At 38.2% G+C, this 21,083-nt stretch overlaps 1 protein-coding gene across 2 annotated transcripts in view; it reads left to right on the top strand.

The window, feature by feature from the left end:
- The window catches only part of BMPR1B (bone morphogenetic protein receptor type 1B), a 658,563-nt gene that overhangs the window by 341,550 nt on the left and 295,930 nt on the right, over positions 1-21,083 (top strand). For both annotated transcript variants that reach the window (XM_089691636.1, XM_089691637.1), the window contains one exon: positions 14,798-14,870. The gene's annotated coding sequence lies outside the window, so the exon portion shown is untranslated. The remainder of the gene's footprint in view (positions 1-14,797; positions 14,871-21,083) is intronic.

Here is a 21,083-nt window from a genome sequence, read left to right on the forward strand (position 1 = left end):
ACATGTTATAACAAAAATATCCTTTGGGTGTATAGAAAACTTGACCATGGTGTCTAACCAACTGGCTTAGCAACAATATAAGTGACTAATTCCATATTATCCTTTTCCTTACTGCTGCCCAGGTGTTTTTTTTGTTTTTTTGCACTCTGTCACTACTCCTACAGCTGTAGATAATGAAAAACATGAAGTAAATAATAGCGCAAACAGCAGACCATAGCGCAAATACCTAACTTTTGTATATTGCATAACCTAAGCAACACTTAGGCTCCATGCACACTGAGCATTTGATAACGCTGGTAACGTTAGCTGTGTAAAGTCATATTAAAAACGCGAGTTTATCAGTGTATTTTAGTGTTTATGCATTAGCGTGTAGCGGTATTTTGCTGCAATTGTGGTTTTTAGTGTTTTTTTGACCAAAAACTTTTTTTTGGGGGGTCAAAAAAGCATCCAAAAATGCAAGTTTGCCGCTATTTACCATGTTTTACCATGTTTTGCCACGTTTTTCAGCATTAGAGCATTTTTGCAGCTAAAAAACTCTAGAAACCCATTAGTCCTAGGTTTTTTTCCAGCCAAAAAATGTTAATTACAGTCTATGTGTGCGTGAACACATAGGATAACATGCTGGGGGGTTTACTGGCTGCAGAAAATAACGCCAAAAGCCAAAAACAGCCACTGTAAAAACATCCAGTGTGCATGAGGACTTATACAAAAGAAAAACTAATGTCACATTTCCCCCTAAAATGCCTTTGTTAAAAAGTCTCTTGTTATCTTACAGTTTACCGATCTGTATAAATTCTGTTACCTGGCAGACCAGGTGCAGTTTTTGAGATATTCATATGATTGGAACTAGAGCATAAGAGTTTTTGAAGATACACCGAACAAGACATTATTATATTTAGTTATATTTTACCTTTTTCTGACTTTTTGTGCTTTATGCAGTTAAAAAGCACTATTTGAGTTTTTCAAAGGCCAACAAATTTCCCATCTGCTTCCCATAAACCATTTGTATGTATGTAAAAAATGTCCCTTACATCGCTTCAGTCAGTAACCCATCGAAAATAGTTAGGCTTTAAAGTTAGACAGAATTTATTCAATTAAATGTTTTCAGTCTTAGCTTTAATTTAACATTACATTAGTAATTGCCTTTTCTCCTATTTCTGTAACGTGACTTCCCATATTGTTTTAATAACGTTGAATGTAAAATAAAAAACACATTTGCCAAGTCCCACAATTGAAGCAAATGTGATAATAGTATAAAGAAAGTATTAAAACATACTTATTCAGAATTTTTTGTAAGATTTGAAAAATGCTTTGATAATACAGCAGTAAGCAGTTAAATTATTGCCAGACATATGAAATCTAGCGGACTACAATACCTCCTATTATTAATGTAATGAATTGCATCTGTTGGGTAAGAAAATTGGAATTTCTCCTTCCTTTTGTTTTTAATACTGAAATCTTTATGCTTGACTTTTTTTCTGCCCCCGGAATGTCTTTTTTCCAGATTTAGGGGAACATGCCAAGTACAGCCTAATTTTCTACCTAAAAATATGTCCCAAACCTCTGTCTTTGGCCTCTGAGGTGATCTATGCTTTTCCATATGTCAGCCTAGTAGTGATGAATTCCATGAAGTGGCTGGAAGACAGCAATTTTATCCGGCTGGCAGGAGACTGACCAGACAAAATGAACCTGTTACAGTTCCACACCCATGCTGCCAATAAGAGGAAATAGCATATAAATACCATTTTAGCAGATATTCCTGCTTATGATACAGGAAGTTCAGATTTTATAATGAAGGCTTCACACTTTTTTTAGGTGTACAGGGCCTCACCTTAAAACTACCAGAGAGTAAAAGACCATCAACAGTCAATGATTTTGTTCATTTAGTCTGCCTATTGCTAAGCTGGCTTGTCGGGACATTATTAAAATGTCACAAGAATTATTGTGTTATTATTTTAAATAATTTGTGTTGATTTTTGATAATTTTGAGAATGAATATCCCTATGTGGCGTGCACTGTGATGTATTTACATACATGAATTTATTTGAAAAATCTGGTCACCTATCTATAGTACTTTTTTGTCACTAATAACAGGCTCTGTAAGCTTTTAGGTCTAGGATATAGTGAAAAAATGAAATTAGTGCTTGAGTATTAAAAACCTCCTCCCCTAAGAAGCCCAGTCCAGTGAAATCATGCATGTATAGGAAAATTAATGAAATGAAGTGAAAATTTATTTTGGATAGCTGTTTAAGATATATTTTTCATCACAACGAACCAGGGATAAATCTGTCACTGAAATCTACAATACATTTTCTGGATAACTAAAATACACATATAATCCAGGTACGTAGCAGCAAAGAGTTTTATTGGATATTATCTGCTCAGCTGGCTAGAATTCAAGGGGGCCCAGTGCAGTTGCCCCTTTCACTCCCTTATAAACTAGGCACTGCTTGAATGCAGGGACTAGAACTGTTTCTTTCTTCTCTGTGTGCATCAATAGCAACAGACAGCCCTGTAGCCTAATATGTCAAGGCACTCTCCTGCTACTCACTACTTCTCCCTGCTTCAAACTAACAGACTCACTGGAGACTGTACTGTCCACTGTTAACTCTTTCATGTGAACATCAGAAGTTCAAGGAAGCAGCAAGAAGAGCAAGAACCAGCAGTATTGAAAGTTGTAAACTGCAAGCTCTTGGGTTGAGTAAGTAAGGCAGAGTAAGCGCTGAAATATAGTAAGATCTTTTTGTATGTCCATATTTTGTTCTTTTAATATTTTTATGGGTTTTTTTTTATGAGATGACTGATAATTCAGCACTAATATATTGTCAGAGGATATACCTATATATATAGTATATAATAAAAAGTATATATTGCCCTACTAAAACAGTAACTATTTACTAACTGCTAAAACCAATGGCCACTACTCCATACTCTTACTACTAGACCTCTCTGCGGCTTTTGATACAGTTGGCCACCCACTCCTTCTTAATAAATTCCACTGCCTTGATCTCTGAAATTCAGCTCTATCCTGGTTCTCCTCCTACCTGTCACAGCGCTCTTTCAGTGTTACCTATAACTCTGTCTCCTCCTTTTCACTTCCTCTTTCTGTATGGGTCCCCCAAGGCTCTGTTCTTGAACCCCTTCTCTTCTCTATCTACACCTTCTCACCTGATAACCTCCTGTGACATAAATGTGACATAAATGTACAGATTTGAGTAGATAAGATGTGACCTGTAGAAAATATGACAATGTAATCGTAGATGTAGTTGCATGCCTTGTCATTAAAGAAATATTCAGTCAGAGGGGTTCAGAGACAGATGATCATCAAATTAGCATCTGAAGGGACTAGCTTCCTCTGGATGTGACACCTACATGCCAATAAGATTTGTCTATAATCAGACTTTGCCACCTTCCTGAAGTAAAAGAGGAAACGGCTGGAGACATTTCGGCTTCATGACACCAGGGGGTCTCCGATCTGTCTGATGAGCTCTAAAAGAATATACATACATCAAAGAAGTTTGTTTCATCCCCCATAAAAGCTACAATATTAGTTGCAGAGAGATGAAAATACTTCCTTCTGATAGGGTACACTGTGGGTCACATCGAGGTATAAAAACCTTATTTGTGGCTTAGGTAGAATGCCAGGAAAATGCAGGAAATAGTTAGGTGGTGCTGGATTGCGATAGCCGAACAGTGTTTGCTACTGTCGCGATCGGACTGATATGCTGGTGTCAGAAATCCAATCCCTGACTTAGAGTTTCAAGCCGGTCTTGGTCCGATTGAACTTGGGAAGGTCAGCACCCAGAACATCCTGTGGGCAGGTACAGGAACACCCCCCAGGGTCAATAGGCCGAGGACTAATGTCCCGCCTACGTCCATATCCCCATAAATTGAGTACCCGGACATTGGGACATGGTAATTCGTATGAAGCTGGTTGATCGACTAACGGATTGCTGACTTTCCCTGACTTGCTCCAGTCGCAGGATAGATCTTGGTAAAAGTTTTATTCTGTCTTTTATTCCCTTTTTATTTTATAGTGAATAATCATTTGTCTGTCTTCTTGTATTTTTTGTTTTTCTGTAACCTTTTATATTTTGTACATATTTTATGCACTGCCCACTTTTGGGATATTAAATCTTAAAATTAGTTAGTGACTTCTGTGTATTTAAGCACGGGCTCATATCTTCGTAGAGATTAGATTGGGGAGATTAGATTAGATTAGATTGTATTTTAGTGCCTTTAAACGCTCGGTCAAGCTCATTGCCAATCTGTATGCAATTGCACTGCGTGTGGGCAGATTGCATGCAGATTGTAAAAGGTAACAGATCTGCCAGACAGAGATCTGTGTGTGTGGGGTGTCTCAGCAGACCGTTCTGCGGATAAACTGCTGGGTGGTGGCAGGCTACCTTTTGTGGTGTGTCTGGTGTGGGGGTGCGTGGACAGTGGAAGAGTGATTAACACCGGGGTTCAAGCTGTAGGGTAGCTGGAGGGATCCTAGAATGGTGTGCAATTACTAAGCTGCTCCTCAACTCTAGTCAGTGCACCAGATTGTGTATAAGATTTGTATCTGCCAGTGTGTGGTCAGCCAGCTGGATTGGAGTGGAGGCTCCCTCCGGTGGTGGCCAAGAGGTAGTGCGGGCTGTGAAAGGATATCACGGCTGATCTTATATATGGTTTCATATATTCAAAGTTAAGTCCCCTTTACTCCCTCTTACCCCAAATCACAGACGCACGTGCGCGCCTCAGTTAGCTAGACACTGTGGGCGTGGCATGTGGGGGACCCGTGACACCTCCCATGGCTTTATATACTACCTCTATGCCGATGACACCCAAATCTATCTCTCTACTCCTTAACTCCTTCAGTCTCCTCTCGCATTACTAACTTACTAACTTACATATCAGCATGGCTGTCACACCACCTCCTTAACAGAAATCTCTCTAAAACGGAGCTGATAATATTCCCTCCCCCTCGTGCACTCCTACGTGACTTTTCCATCAAGATCAATAATACAACTATCATTCTCTCCCCTCTAACCAGGGTATTAAGTGTAATCCTAGACTCTGACCTATTATTTCAGCCCCGAATCTAATCGCTGTCAAAAGCTTGTAGACTTCACCTCTGTAACATCTCTAAAATTTGCTCTTTTTTAACCAGTGAAACCACCAAGCTACTCGTTCACTCCCTTGTTATCTCTCACTTTGACTATTGCAACTCCCTTCTCATAGGCCTACCTCTCCGTAGGCTTCCCCTCTTCATTCTCTTATGAATGCTGCTGCCAGTCTCATCTACCTTACCAATTGCTCAACCGTGTCTGCCATCCCTCTATGCCAGTCTCTCCACGGGCTTCTGATTGCCCAGTGAATTAAATTAAAAATACTACCAACATACAACTCTTCCCCAAGCCACATCACCAAATCTTGTCTCCATATATCACCCAAACCGTCCTCTCCACACCTCTCATGACCTCCAGTTCCCAGGCTCCCTTGTCTCCTCCTTCCATGCTCGTCTCCAGGATTTTGCTAGAGCCTATCCCATCCTCTGGAACTCTGTACCTCAATCTGTCCAGCTATCCCCTACTCCGGCTGTCTTTAAGTGATCCCTGAAAACTAACCTCTTAAGAGAAGCCAGTCACGCCTCTGAATAGATATTTTTCACTTCCATCAACTCATCCCCCACAGATATATCCTTTTGTACCACATGTCCCGCCCTATTAGATTGTATACTCTTAGGAGTAGGACCCTCCTCCTGTTTTGAGGATAATCCTCCTGTTTTGATTGTATTGTAGCTGTATTGTCTCCCTTTATATTGTAAAGCACTGTGCAAACTGTTGCAGCTATATAAAACCTGAATAATAATAATAATAATAGTATATATTGGCGTATCAGTGAGATTGTGTAAGCTTTACTTTGATAGTGGCTGAAACCAGTGATTAAAGAGGTTTAAACTGATAAAACTTGAGGAACTAGTTTTTTTTTCTAATTTGATTAGACTTTTTTTTATTTTTGAAGGTGAAAGCAGGGTACAGTATAAGCTATCTTTTCCCTTTCACACTGATCCACTGCCGTTTTCCCACAGCATGAGTGCAGCATAGTGTACTTGTGGTTTTCATGGAGGTTACCCATGCTTTGCCATAACTTCCATTAGATCGGGTGGTTTTGGTTTTTCATTTTCTGAAACTCCAGAGGATCCGTGTGAAAGGAGCCTAACGGTGCAATAACTTTGTCTTTTATTCTTTTCCATTCCACTGCCCACACAATAATTGTCAGCTATGTAAATACTTTAAGTATACAATATGTAAACCCAAAATCTATTTTTCAGTATGTCTGGCATCATGTCTATCTATATACAGTTTTCTTAAATAAATCATTTTTTAGTGTATCTTTTGCAAAGTTCCCCATTTTACCTGGAGATCCTGCCAGTAAGACTTGCTTGGCTGACAACACTAAGCCACTGCATCATAATTACCAGCATTGTTCCTTAAGCTGTGTGAGCTCTTTCAGTTGGTTTCTGGGTTACCTCTCAAGTCTGTTTGATAGACAGATCAACAGCCAACTTAAGGAACACATATGTTAACTTACACCACTGATGCAAATTACAAGGCAGTGGCTTAGTGTTGTCATCCTGAAAAAGGAAATGCTGTTACCGGAAGGATCTCTAGGTAACAAACTTTTGCAACAAATCCACCTTCCCTCCATAAATTGCTTAAAGCTGGCAATGTGCTAGTAGAATTAACCAATTGCCCTCCTTCCTATAGCAGAAATACTGCTTCAGGGCAGCAGGGCTGCACAAAGTTACGTGTATATATACATGATTCTCACTTCCGGGTAGGGGGAATGCACAGCAGAGAAATACACAGCAGCATGTTTTCCAAGTAAAACGCACACAGTTAACCCTTTGATCATCCCAGATGTTAGCCCCTTCCTGCCCAGTGTCATTAGTACAGTGTCAGTGTTTTTTATTAGCACTGATCACTGTACTAGTGTCATTGGGATGTCAGTGGCAATTAGTCAGTTCCCACCCAGTGTCAGAATGCCGCAGTCCCGCTATAAGTCGCTGATCGCTGCCATTACTCGTATAAAAAAAAACTAATTCTAGTATATATACCGCTGCTTGTTGATGCTATAACCTTCATGTAAGCCAATTAATTTACATGCATTGGGATTTTTTTTAGCCATGTAGCAGAATACATTTTGGCCTAAATATATGAAGAAATTAAATATTTTAAAATGTTTTCTAGCAAAAAGTCAAAAATATTGTTTTTGTTTTTTCAAAATTGTTGTTTTTGGGTTTAGATCAAATACCACCAAAAAGAAAGCTCTATCTGTGGGAAAAAAAGGACATAAATTTAATTTGAGTGCAGCATTGCAGGACCGCGCAATTGTCAGTTAAAGTAATGCAACACCATATCACAAAAATGGCGTGGTCAGGAAGGAAGGTAAATCCTCTGGAGGGCAAGTGGGAATGTTCTTTCAAATTTCTAAACCTTAGTGGGGTCAAATCAATGTTTGCTTTCAACTGCAGTAATGAGAGAATTTAAAGAAGTAGGATGGAAAGTTTTTCTTGAACAAACAAATTTCTAACAGTGATTATAGTTTTCATTTTGGAAAGTCCATTCATTATAAAACCAAATGTTAAAAGCAAACATTTTTTGAAGAACTTTTAAACCATTGTCCTCATGTCATTGAATGTATTGATCAGAATTTCCATATGATTGTTCATAACAATGTTGAATTTGAAATTATACACGTGTATATCAAGCTTAAGACTGTATATAGTGAAGCATGATGGCAAACATTTGAAAAATAGAGGTTTACTTTCATAAAGCCAGCAAAGAAAAAAAGTTCATTACGTTTTTTTCTTAGGCTTTAATAAGTAAGTTATAAACCATACATAAGCAAGATAACCTAAATGTTAACAGGAGATTAGATGCTGGCTACAACTAAAAATAGTGTTTATACTGGTGCTTAAGTTACACAACACAGCAATGGTGCAGTGCCTGAGCCTGGGATCACTTTCTCTTTCTCACAGTCACTAAGTAGACCGCAGATAGCTACAGGTGTGTAATATATGAGATGATAAAGAAATGTTCACGTTAGACCTATGATGACAGCCCTTCATATTTTATGGTGTGACAGTAGGGAGGGTCAGAGATTTAATTCAGCTTTGCACTTGTGTAAGAAATCAAACTCTGTACAACCACACAGACAATATACACATTTAAAAAAGAAACATGGAGGTGTTTTACTGAGATACTTTTTCCACATTTTTATCTATTTGATCAAATAGTTAAATTTTCCTGTAATTTCTAGTCTAGCGTAACAGGGAGAGTTAAAGAGTTGTCTGTTGCTGTTTTCAGTAGTCAGCGTAATATTTGAGTATAGCAAGGTTTGCTATAAAACATTGAACTGTATAATACAGTATATAGAAATTTTAACCAACTGTCTGGGCACCTTTCCTTATAGGATGCAACATGATTTCTCATGGGACTGTAGCTTCTAATTTTCTGGTTATATGAACAGTCAAAACATTTTACATCATGATGTTTATTTACTAATCTTCACTAAAATTACATCACATTTAAGCCATCTAAAATGACCTAGTGACATATAGTGTTTACATATAGGATACCATTTATTTCCATCTATATATGTTACAGTTTGATTGTACTATCATTCTCAGATAGTCCAAAACCCCTACCTGACTGGATACAAATTGAAATAATTCCAAACTTCAAGTACAGCAAAAAGTAATCTTTTACCACCACCCCCACCCTTCTCCCCCATGCACTGTACAGGAAGAGGCTGAATTACTTACCTGACTCCCTGCTTGATCACTGTTCTCTTCTCCCCCCTTAAAGGGATAGTTCACCTTTTACCAAAAAGCTGCCTATGCAGATGAGGGGTGTATTTAAATAAAAACAAACCCCGCAGCTCTGACTAAAGTTGAATAATGCCCTAGCTATAGGTGCAAGCCATTTACATACCTCCTGAAGCCTGACTAAAAAGTCCTAGGACATTGCTAGGTGAGGCCTAGTCATTACCGTTCACCTCCACCATCACAGGAGTAAGTTTTTAGATGCTGAGCTCAGAGTTACTGCATCAGGAGAGAGAAACAGCATGTGAGGGGGTTTGATTCAGAGAAAAAACTCACTCCTTTGATGGTGGTGGTGAGCAATAATGACTAGGCTTCACATAGCAACATCCTGGGATTATTTCAGTCAGGCTCCTAAATAAGGTACATAAATGGACTACACCTATAGCAAGGGTCGACTTTAGTCAGAAACACACAGTTTGTTATTATCCACAGACACCCCTTATCTGCATAGGCAGGTTTCTGGTAAAGGTGAATTAACTCTTTAAGCCCCAGGCTGCAGGTGGTCCCTCAGTGTCAACATGTACAATGCAGGGCTAATAATCCTGTATTGTAGTTAGTGGGGGTAAGCATGCAACCATGGCAGCTTAGAGAGAAGCTCAGTGTCAGTCTACAGGAAGGTAGATGTATGTCCATTTACATTTGATTACCTGGCCTTTTTCAGTTTTTCAAGCCTAAACATAATGGATCTGAGGTAAAAGGATGTAAACAAACACACAACTGCTTACAGCTGCCTGCCCAGTTAGGCTTTTTATTCAAGGAGAAGGAAAAATCATATCGGTCACAGATGTCAGAAAAGTGACATCCATTATGTTCTGCTCTGATTCAGCAGGGACTCTGTTCATGGATCCCCTGATGATCAGAATCGGCACTGCCCTCGTGAAAGGACACTACTAGCAGTGATACAGAGACATATGGGAGAGAAGGAGGAGCCCTTTGGTGGGGGGAGCCCTACTGGAGAGCCCTAGGGTTAGAATATACTGTATGTAATTTATTCATTGTGAGTTCATCCCTCTTTCACGCTTCTACACTAAATTGTACTGTATGGTGAAGACAGTAGTCACAGTGCTAGTTCAGGGACAGGCATGTGGGACGCTGTACATAAGCAGCTTTTAGTAATGAACAGGAGCCCTTGCTTTAATAAACGATAACCATTATGAAAGGTTCTGTTTAAATTGGTTATATTGACTTTGTATAAATGTATATTTTAAAGAACACACACCTAAAGTAGAACTAAAGAAAACTTTTTTTTTTCCATTTTAGATAAAGCAAGTCTTCTGTGCCTTATTGTGTCCTATACCCTAAACAGGAAGCTAGAGGAAATACCTCCACAGTGAAGGAATCCCTGGTTGTCACCAAGGTCACCAGAAATAGTGTCCTCATTGGAAGATTTCCCTTCTATTCCTGTTCTGGGGACAACCCAATATTAATGAATTTCTTTAGGTTTCACTTTTGATGATAATGGTAAACAGCACAAAGAGACAGCGTGATTCTCTCTAATGGGGACACAGGCAGGAGTTAAAAACCTGACATGCTCTAATCCCCTCTCCATTATATCAAGATTACAGAAAAAAAGTTTTGCCTTTAGTTATATTTAAAGTGTTTGCTTATTTATTTGTATCGTGTGCCAGTTTGCATAAGATGAGATTCCTGAATGTCACTAAAATACCAAGCAATCTATTTGAGTAAGAATCATTGCCGCACCTGTTGGCTGTGTACAACCATCATCTCCTGCAATGAAGTAATTACATGCAGGATGAAGCTTATTAAATGTGTTTTTATTGTGGCCAAAATTAGCATGTGATATGCAGATATAAATTACTGCTCTAAACAACAACCCATTGGACTGCTAAGAATCCTAGCTATAGATGGCAGCTGCTAAGTCATACAGTTTTAATATGATCAGTACATTTTGTCTTTTTAAAATATAAGAAAATATACTGCATACTATTTTTTTTTTTATTTCAACATTCAAAGTATTATATTTTAATCTCTATGACAGTTTAATTTCTTTATTAAGTATTAATGTTTTTTAGCAGTAAATTAAAATTGATACCATCAAACCTTGTTCGTTATACTTCAATAAATCTTATCTCTAAACTACTATAAGGACCCTACTGACAAAAAGTTAGAAGCAGTTTCCTTATCCATCTACTCCCTAATAGGATCATCCTTTCAGTCTTGGCTGACTTGTTCTAAATATTTCGGCAGGGATCAGGTGGCTGCTGGTATTGAACCTTACTTTATTGATTGTGTTGACCAGATAACCATTGAATTAAATGTCATGTGTAGTGCGGTGCTAGATTGTAGCTGTGTTCAATCCAGACATCCCTTTTCATCCCTGGTTTAGATTGGAAGTGCGAAATGAGTTAAATGTTGGTTGGCAGAGCAACAGTGTAAGAAAGGCTTGTTGTAACTACCCTTCATAGGAGACCACCTTTTTGACTATTTACTGGAAGAAATGATACAAGAGAGCATGTGGGTAAGAGTATTTACCTCAGGTATGCAAAATTAAGGATCAATGGCACAGGTTGACACCTTCCTATCCTGCATAAAAAACTTTTCTTTTTTTCCTCCAAGTCAGGTTTCACTTCCCAGACTCACAAGTCTTTTTCCATTTCCTCGACTTCCAGGACTTCAATGTCTGCCCCCTTCAACTCCATTTCAGATGGGGGGACCACTGTTGGTATTTGCAGAAATCTGGAAAGCTTGCAAAGCTGACACTTATGTGCAGAAGGGATAATTCACAGTTTACAAAATAGAGTTTAATTTCCATCCTCCACTTATTGTCTTCCCGTGTCTCAGCATGATGGGATGGAACTCCTTTCAGCCATTCAGGTATTGTTGAATCAGAGAGTTATTGTTCCTGTTCCTCCAAATCAAATTTTTCAAGGTTTTCACTTAAACCTGATTATAGTTTTGAAGCCCAAAATGAGCTTTCATCCCATCCTGGCTTTTAAGGCACTGAACACCTTTGTAATCCCTTGAAAGCTTTAGTTGGAATCTATTTGGACAGTTATTGCCTTCCTTTATCTCAGAGACTTAGCATCCATCAACATAAAGGATGCATGGTCAACAGTGTGACTTTATTCATGACATTGTAACCCTGTAAGGTAACCTATTTTTGGCCATTACTCTGGCCCGAATTGTCGGCCGATAAACGAAAAATCGGTCGGTGCCGATGCTGCCACCAATGCTCACGAAAGAATGGGACAAGAAACCAGTTTGACAGAGACAGGGTAGAACACCATACAATGTCACAGCAATACAAATACATTATGTTTTTATTTGGATACAAATGGATACATTTGTTGCAACCGCAAGACTTTTTCATATAAAATATAATGGCGTAATTCTTCTTCTTCTCCTCCTTCTCCTCCTCCTCTTCTTCTCAGGTCACGGCTCATGAGCAAATTTTTTATCGGTAAAATGATCGGCCGATTTACCCATCATTGCCGGGACAATCGGCCGATTGTCCAAATCGGCTGCAGATTTTCCAACAGGACCGATAAAAAAACTGTGCAAAAACCCCAAAAAATGGCCAACCAATTAACCCACTAACAGTGCGAAAATCGGCCGGTTTTTTTCGGCCGAAAAATCGGCCAATTTTCGACCCGTCTATGGCCAACATTAGAAAGACAAGTACATTTAAGAACAAGGATTGCCTTTTTACCCAGGGCCTTCTCTGCTTTTCACCCTAATGAGGATATTGTGATGTCTTCTTTTGTGTCCAATGTCACAAGGAGATCTCTCTCCATTGTCTGGATGTGGCTATCAGGGTTTGCCTCTCTACCACTGCTTCTTCTAGGCAAATGGAATCTCCATTTGTTATTTTAGAGAGTCCTAAAAGAGGTTCTCCAACTAACAAATCCACTATCTCTAAGTGGATTTAATAGGTTGATTCACAGGTATGAGAGTTACAAGATAAAGTACTTCCTTTTCCTGCTAAATGCCACACCATTAGTGCAGTGAGTACCTTAGGCTTTACATCACCATGCCTCTGTGACACTAGACTGCAGGGCTGAGACATGGTCTTCACACCTTTTTTAAGATGGGTACACACTATACAATATTCATCTGGTTCCTAAGGAACCAACTGGAATTCCCTGTGTGGTTATCCTAGTGGCCACCTCCTATCTGACATTCTTCAATTGAAAAATTGTAGCAGTCAGGTGGAAAATAATTCACTGAACAGTAGCTGATGCCTGTCAGAATACAATAACCTTAGAAGAAGATTCCTCCATCTGCTCTGTATAGCATGAAAGGTGGACCTTGTTCGATTATTTTTGTTCAGCCTGCAGGATGAATATAAATAAGCTATGTGTGTATACACAGCCTTAGTTCCTTTGGTTTCTTAGTTTTACAAGGTTGATGTATCTGCCTATCAGCAGAAAAGTGCTGCAAATGGCTGTTTAATACCCTCGTTTCTGTTTTTTTTTTTTTGAGCTGGTTCATCTGTTTTGTTTTGGAATCCCTTTGGTATACCCTTTGTTTGGACTGCTTTTAGACATCTCTACATTACTTAATTGCCATCAAGCTGTATCACTCAGTGGATGATGGAGAACACAGGACTTTTGTACTCATGATAAAAAAAAATTTCTCCCTGTTCATACAGGGACACAGTTCCTTCCCCTTAGATGCTAATTCTTTCATTTTGGACTGCTTACTGCATCTGGCAAGGTATGAGGTGGGAGGGATATACTGTAGTCTTAAAAGGCCATAACATGTTATGTACCTACTGCCCATATCTCCTATAGGTGGCAGTATAACCCTAGGTTTCTTAATTACCATAAAGTAAGGCGGAAAACAATAGATTTTATGAGTACAAAAATTTCGATTTTTTTTTTGGTCATCCTTCAATGGAAAGTCAAGGTCTGGGTAAAAATTTGCAATCTTATTTTTTGCAAAGTTACAGTTGCCAGCCACTGTAAACCAATGGTAAAAAAAAAGAAAATATCAGTTGATCAGATGGTGTAATGGAAACAGTGAGGTTAAAACAGCTAACAGCATCAATGATCATTTAAAAAAAAAGGAAAGAGTTCTCAAAAAAATCCAAACAAATATTTTCCTATATACCTATAAATGATTAGAAAATATATACTGTGATTATGCAATATTTAAGCATTCTAAATATCAGAATAAATGAATACATTCTTTGTACTGCACAAAAAATAGTAGAAATTGTTTTGTATGAAGTGGTTTGGCAGAATTAAAAGCAGTGCCTCATGCCACCTGTTCAAGTAAGGCAGCAAGTGCCAGTCATCTTGTACTGGCATTATATACAATTTATAGAGCATGTGTTGGAAAATACCAGACTAGACTTCTATTTTATTTTAAACTAAAATCTGGAACATTACCTCTAGTGGGCAAGTTGCCCAGCTCCCCTAAGCCCTCCCAGTTCACTGCATGGGTACCAAAGGACAGCAATGAAAATCAAATGCTATTCATTCGCCTGAGACTTTAGGTTTTAGGCAGCGTGGGAGGCAAAGCAGTATACCATGTTCTGACATCTGCTGTTCTATGCAAGTGATACTTGCACTAAAGGTTGATTCAGTTGTTTCTCTTTAAAAGGTGAGCATGCATGTTTCATTCCTTCTCCTGATTTGGGCCCCTGGAAAGGCATACAGCATCTGTATAGCTGGCAGTGAAATGGTATTTCCAGGCAGGCACTCTGTTGGAGGATAGTGAGCCAATCCACTGCTTTGTCTGAGCAGCTGAGAACTTCATCTGAGTATTACCATGGTGTACGGTAACACAGACCTGTTCCATGAGCAAGTAAAGTACTGAGCAAGTGTTAGGGTCAATATTTATAGACCGCTACACTGCAGCTTAGGAGACTCACAGAAATCAGCAAGTGGCTGTGTAGAGATCTTCAGCAAGAAGCTCCGATGGTTCTGATTTTCCCTTTTCTGTTGTAATCTTCAGGTTTTTGGAATTTCCCTGTTGAATTCAAGACGGTCCTGCTGCAAGCAATGAGAAGGGGAGTGTGAATTATATTGTAAGTGACCTCTTGTCTTAATAGTGCCTAGTTAGAGCAGCAGGTGTCCTGCTAAAATGTCAGTGTTGCAATACAGATATTGTGCCTTTCCATTATAAGTTTATAACTAATATATAGTATACTTTTTATTCATTTTTCATAACCAAAGTGCCTAACAAAATGAAAAAAATGCATGCCTATGTAAAACATTATTTTAAAATATATATTTACTGTATGTATATATATATATATATATATATATATATATATATATATAGTATAATATGTGTGTGTGTGTATATATATATATATATTTATTTATTTATTATTACACTAAATGCCATAATCTTTCATTTACTTTGATCCAAGTGTAATAGTTACTATATATGATATTTTGAATTATGCATAGCCATTCAAAGGAGTACATTGTTCCTTTTAACTTCTCCTTCATGAGTTGCTACCTGGTGACTGGACACTTGTTACATGAAAACACAGATGGCTGTCAGCATTGGATGCTCAAGGCTTCCTAGCTGGCCTGAAGTATATACAAAGTAGTTTAAAGTTATACAGTAAACTAATTTTTTACATACTGTACATTTACTTTTAAAATTGACAGTTGTTAATATTTTAGTGTTATTTTTGCCTTTATCGTCTTGTACTGGAGTACCATGATAATTGATGCATGTTGACAGACACTTTAGTTTGTTAAATCTTATGCATTGTGGGTTATTTACTAAATCTGGTGCCGTTCTGCATTGAAACCAATCAGCTTCCAAGTTTTATGGTCAAAGCTTAGTTGAACAAGCCTAGGTTAGAAGCTGCCTGGCTGCCAAGTACAGCTGCACCAGATTCTGAGTGCACCAGTTTTAGTAAATCTACCCCATTGTGTTATTTAAAGTATATATGACTGTTTTTATTTGCTACCAAATTTTACAATCTGGGAAGTTTTGCATCTGGAGTTGCTTATTTGCTTAATCAATAAGGAAGCAAAAAGAGGATGTATGTAAAGTACTCTAAGTTGTAGTAACAAATCAGCTTTGAATTTATAGAAATCAGATCAGTAAAGGGTGATTTTATATTGCTGTAGTTTACTACACTTAACAAATCTCCTGTTTGGGCTGCCCAAAAGGTAATCTATAATTTGACACATGGTGGATGCCATTGTGAGCCTTTCAAAAAAATTTTAGTTTTCTGGCTGCCACTTGCTTATTTACATTCAGTCTCTTACCTGGAAAATGCATGCTATTAAAAAAGTGTCAGAGTTCTATATTTCTTCACCTTTTTTAGGTCATTCACTCAGAAAGCATTGAGCCGAATGCTTCAGCATGACAACCAGGCAACTAGAATTCAACTAGAAAAAGGCCATAAAAGGCAGCCCTCGAACATTTCTGATGACAGAGTCACATTAATAACATATACATACTAATTAAATTCACACTACAGAGGAATCTTTAGTGCACAAGTCAACAACACCACCTGTGCTGGTATTCTGAACAGAAAAGTATCTCTTCTTTGAAATGATTAAGGCTTCATGTACACATGAACTCATCTAGTCGTTAAACTCTCCTGGCAGCAAAAAAACGCTAAACGCGGCAAAACCGCGTGTAAACGCTGTACTGCATTTAGCCGCATTTTTCCACGTTTAGCCGTGTTTAGCACTTGGACATTTATTCATTTGATTGGCCAGCGTATTTTCTATTGACATGGATAAACACCCAAGTGCTAACTGCTTACACGTGTTTTTGCCATGTTTAGTGTTTTTTGGCCAAAACTTTCCTCTCCTGAACTCGATTATAATGTTTTCAGAAGAGGAACATTTAACTGCCCCTAAACTCTGCTGCTCCTAAACTCTGGTAAAAGCCTATGTGTTACATGGACACATAGGCTTTTATTCAGTTGAGCTAAGGGGCTTTGGCAAAAAAATGCCAAAAACTCCTTAACTCACATTTAGGAGCAGCAGTGTACATGAGGCCTAACACAATTGCTGCTCCCAAACTCCTCAATGTAACCTGAGGTCTAGCTAACCTAAAGCATTCGGCACCATGAGCCTTGTAGATCCTTTACATCATTAGAAAATTAATATATATATAGTATATATGGTTTTCCTCACTATATAGGAACAATATTAACTAACTAATTAAACTGATTAAGTTAAGCAGATCTTTTCTACCTAAAAAGTTTACAGAAAGCTCTACTTTTTAAATATTATGACAACATGCAATGTGTTAAGGGCCATTGTCACAAACTTTAGTAATGTGTCTTGTGCTCTTTAAAAACATATGTCATGTGCTATAAATATTATTCACAAACTTCAGGGATGCCTGAATTTTACCAATTAAATCTATAACAAATGATTTATTGTAGCCTGAAGCTTAATGCCATGTCTGAAATTTATATCCATATGACAGCTTGTGACTAATGCCTTAAGTGTTCTTATATACAGTAGCAGCCCTGAGGTGAAAAGAGCTTGGAATGAGAACACCTGGGCCATCTTCTCATGCTTTATGTCTTTTTATTATGATCTCCAAAAGCATCAGCAGGCATAGAAAATGTACTGAACAAATGCTCTTTCTAAGGTGTTTTTCTTTCCATTGCACAAAATAAAATTTGAACCCATTCCAATGAACATTAATGTTTCAGACATCATTAGCCCCTGTGTTTGTGTACTCCCACCCATGCTGTAATATAAGCTTATGGTTAGCTGTAACACAAGAGATCCATACATTGGAACATGACCTGTATATGTGTCATACCTTAACTCAGGAACACGTATGCCTTGCAAAAACACTGCATTCAGAAACGCATTACCTGGGCCACAGTGAATATCATGTCTTGTAACTCACAAAGTGAACTTTGGCAACATTTTCCTGTTCCGAGATGTGTGACTGTGGTTGCTCCGTGGTGATGTATGCTATGTTGTTTAGTTTGTGGTATAATGTGAAATGACTAGGGATTGTTATGGAAACGATGCATGCAAACAAAAATTGTTATACATATATACACAATCCTTCTGTTTAAAAGAACATCATTGCTAACATTCAATATTATCTATGACTAAAATTATTTTAAATATGAGCTTGAGTACACAGGGGCATGCAACTGAAAATAGCAGGAGGGAAGTTAACTCTTGAAAGTGTTATTTCACTGAAAGAGTAGTTGATGCATGTAATAAACAGAGGTATTAAGTCAGTCAACATTAGGGGAATTTAACCAAAAATGTTTGGTAAAAAGCTTCGCTCCCCTAAGAAACAAAAAATTGGCAGGCTCAATGAACCATTTGGTCTTCTGCTGTCATTCTTCTATGTTTTTCATTTGTTACAGTTAACATTTCCATATTTGCACAAAATTTGCCACATTTGCCTTTGTAAATGTGAACTGTGAAGCCAAGTATAGCTTAAAATTATCCATTTTAGGTTTAACAAGGTTTATTAGATGCAGTAGGCAGTATCCTTCAGTGAGCAACTGAATAAAAAATCTGGAAAATGTTTCTATCTAAAGTAGCATCTTTATTTGTTGTTTTTATTTTTAAAATCTGTATGATCCTGAAATACGCTGCTCAAACAATTAAAGGAACACTTTGAAAACAAATCAGATCTCAATGGGGAAAAGTATAATGCTGGATATCTATACTAATATGGACTGGTTAAGGTGTTAGGAATGTAAGGATGCCCCATCGTTTGATAGAAATTAAACTTATAAACCTACAGAGGACTGAATTCAAAGACACCCTGAAACTCAAAGTGAAAAAATGATGCAGCAGGCTAGTCCATTTTGCTGAAAATTCATTGCAGCAACTCAAAATGGTACTCAGTAGTTTGTATGGCCCCCACATGCTTGTATGCATGCCTGACAATGTCAGGGCGTGCTCCTAATGAGACGATGAATGGTGTCCTGGGGGTATTTCCTCCCACATCTGGACCAGGGCATCACTGAGCTCCTGGACAGTCTGAGGTGCAACCTGGAGGACAGATCAAAACATGATATCCAAGAGGTGTTCTATTGGATTTAGGTCAGGCAAGCGTGGGAGCCATTCAATGGTATCAATTCCTTCATCCTCCAGGAACTCCAGGAACTGCCTGCATACTCTTGCCACATGAGGCTGGGCATTGTCATGCACCAGGAGGAACCCAGGACCCACTGCACCAGTGTAGGGTCTGACAATGTGTCCAAAGGATTTCACCTTGATACCGAATGGCAATCAGGGTGCCATTGTCTAGCCTGTAGAGGTCTGTGCGTCCCTCCATGGATATGCCTCCCCAGACCTTCACTGACTCACCACCAAAACGGTCATGCTGAACGATGTTACAGGCAGCATAATATTCTCCACGGCTTCTCCATTTGGGACCACGGAGCTTAACCTCTTGCCGTCCGCCTGCTATTTATAAACGGCAGGGCGGTGGCAGTCCAGGGGCGGGTTGCCATTCCTAAACGGCAACCGCCTTTTCTAGCTGTGCGCGCTCCCTGGGAGCGCGCACCACCGCGATCCGGTGCCCGCTGTGTCCTCCGGACACAGTGAAACACCGATCGTCGGACGGGACCTCTGTACGAGGTCCAGATCATGTGATCACTGATTGGCGAATCAGTGATCACATGCAAAGTAGTAAGCAAGATGTCACTTGTGATATCATTGCTTACTACGTGTGAAATCTGTGAATGATCACAGAGGTCACATGGTACAAGGCTATTCACAACAGCCTTGTACCATGTGACAAGCTGTGACCAATCACAGCTCACTCAGTATTTCTCAATGACTGCAAGAATGCAGACAGAGAGAAAGAGAAATGATTGCTTTTACACCCTATATGGGTGTAAAAGCAATCAGTGTAAAAAAAAAATCTTCATTACCCCCCACAAGTAGTAGAGTGTCACCATGGTAACACTGTACTGCTAGGGTGACAGTATGTAAAAAATAAAATAAAATAAAAAATAATAATATAAAAATAATAAAATAAAAATGTAAAAGAAAATGTTTAAAAATTATAATTTTTGGTTATAAACTAATTTGAATTTTTTTTTTTTTACTAAAAAAATAACGGAATAAATTTTGGCCAAGATTTATGATGAAATATTATTTATTTGCAAAATTTTATTAAAAAAACACTTTTTTTCAAAATTTTTGGACTTTTTCATTTACATAGTAAAAAAAATAAAAATCCCAGCGGTGAATAAATACCACCAAAATAAAGCTTTATCTGTCTCAAAAAAATGGTAAAAAATTCATATGGGTACAGTGTTGCATGACCGCGCAATTGTCATTCAAAGTGTGATAGCGCTGAAAGCTGAAAATTGCCCTGGACAGGAAGGGGGTAAAAGTGTCCGGACAGGAAGTGGTTAATCAAAAGGGCTTTGTTAGAAAAAACTAATGTGCATTGCACAAATATACACACAGAAGCTGAGCACACCACTACCATTACTCCACCAAATTAAAAAGACAACATTGAAAATAATGTCAGTGGCCTCCACCTGTAGAACCATTCCTGTTTTGAGGGTCATCTCATTGTTGCCCATCTAGTGCACCTGTTGTTAATGTCATTAACACCTAAGCAGCTGAAACTGATTAACAACCCCCTCTGTTACTTAGCTGACCAGATCAATATCCCAGGAGTTTAATTGACTTGATGCTACACTCTGATTAAAAAGTGTTCCTTTAATTTTTTTGAGCAGTGTATTTACATACATTGATTTCTGAGTGTGATTGATCTCTCAAGTACTGACAGGTCCTTTGATAAGTAATGGTAATGATATGTAAGGGATTAAAAACATTGTTATTGAAATGGTTTATACTATTAATTACATGCAAATTTTTTGGGTGTTTTGTAATGTTTGAATTATCACTTCAAACGTGATTTTTTTTAAAATACACCAAAGAAGTAGTGAATGTTAAGTTTGCAAAGAGAATGTTTTCTTAGCTTAAAGTGGAACTTACTCTCTTAATTAACATTGACTATTTTTAATCCTCATGCTGCTAGCATACTGTAAGTATATAGATAGGAAGATATGTTATATTTACCTTTTTTTTATATTACTTCAGTTACTTTCTGGTTTCCATGCCTAGGCAAATGATGCAATATATCCCAGGAGTCTTCAGGAGGGGTTTACTCAGCTAAGCACACCCTCTTGCTTGCATGCTTGAACAAATGGCAAATGAATTTCAGGAAGTGAATGCTACATGAGTCATCTGCCCTTACTTAAGATGGCCATGGCCAGAAATGCTAGGGGCATGTTTTTCAAAGT

Source organism: Staurois parvus, unplaced genomic scaffold (genome assembly GCF_062004578.1).
Source record: "Staurois parvus isolate SC_StPar_1 unplaced genomic scaffold, SC_StPar_1.0 ptg000566l, whole genome shotgun sequence".
NCBI lineage: Eukaryota > Metazoa > Chordata > Amphibia > Anura > Ranidae > Staurois > Staurois parvus.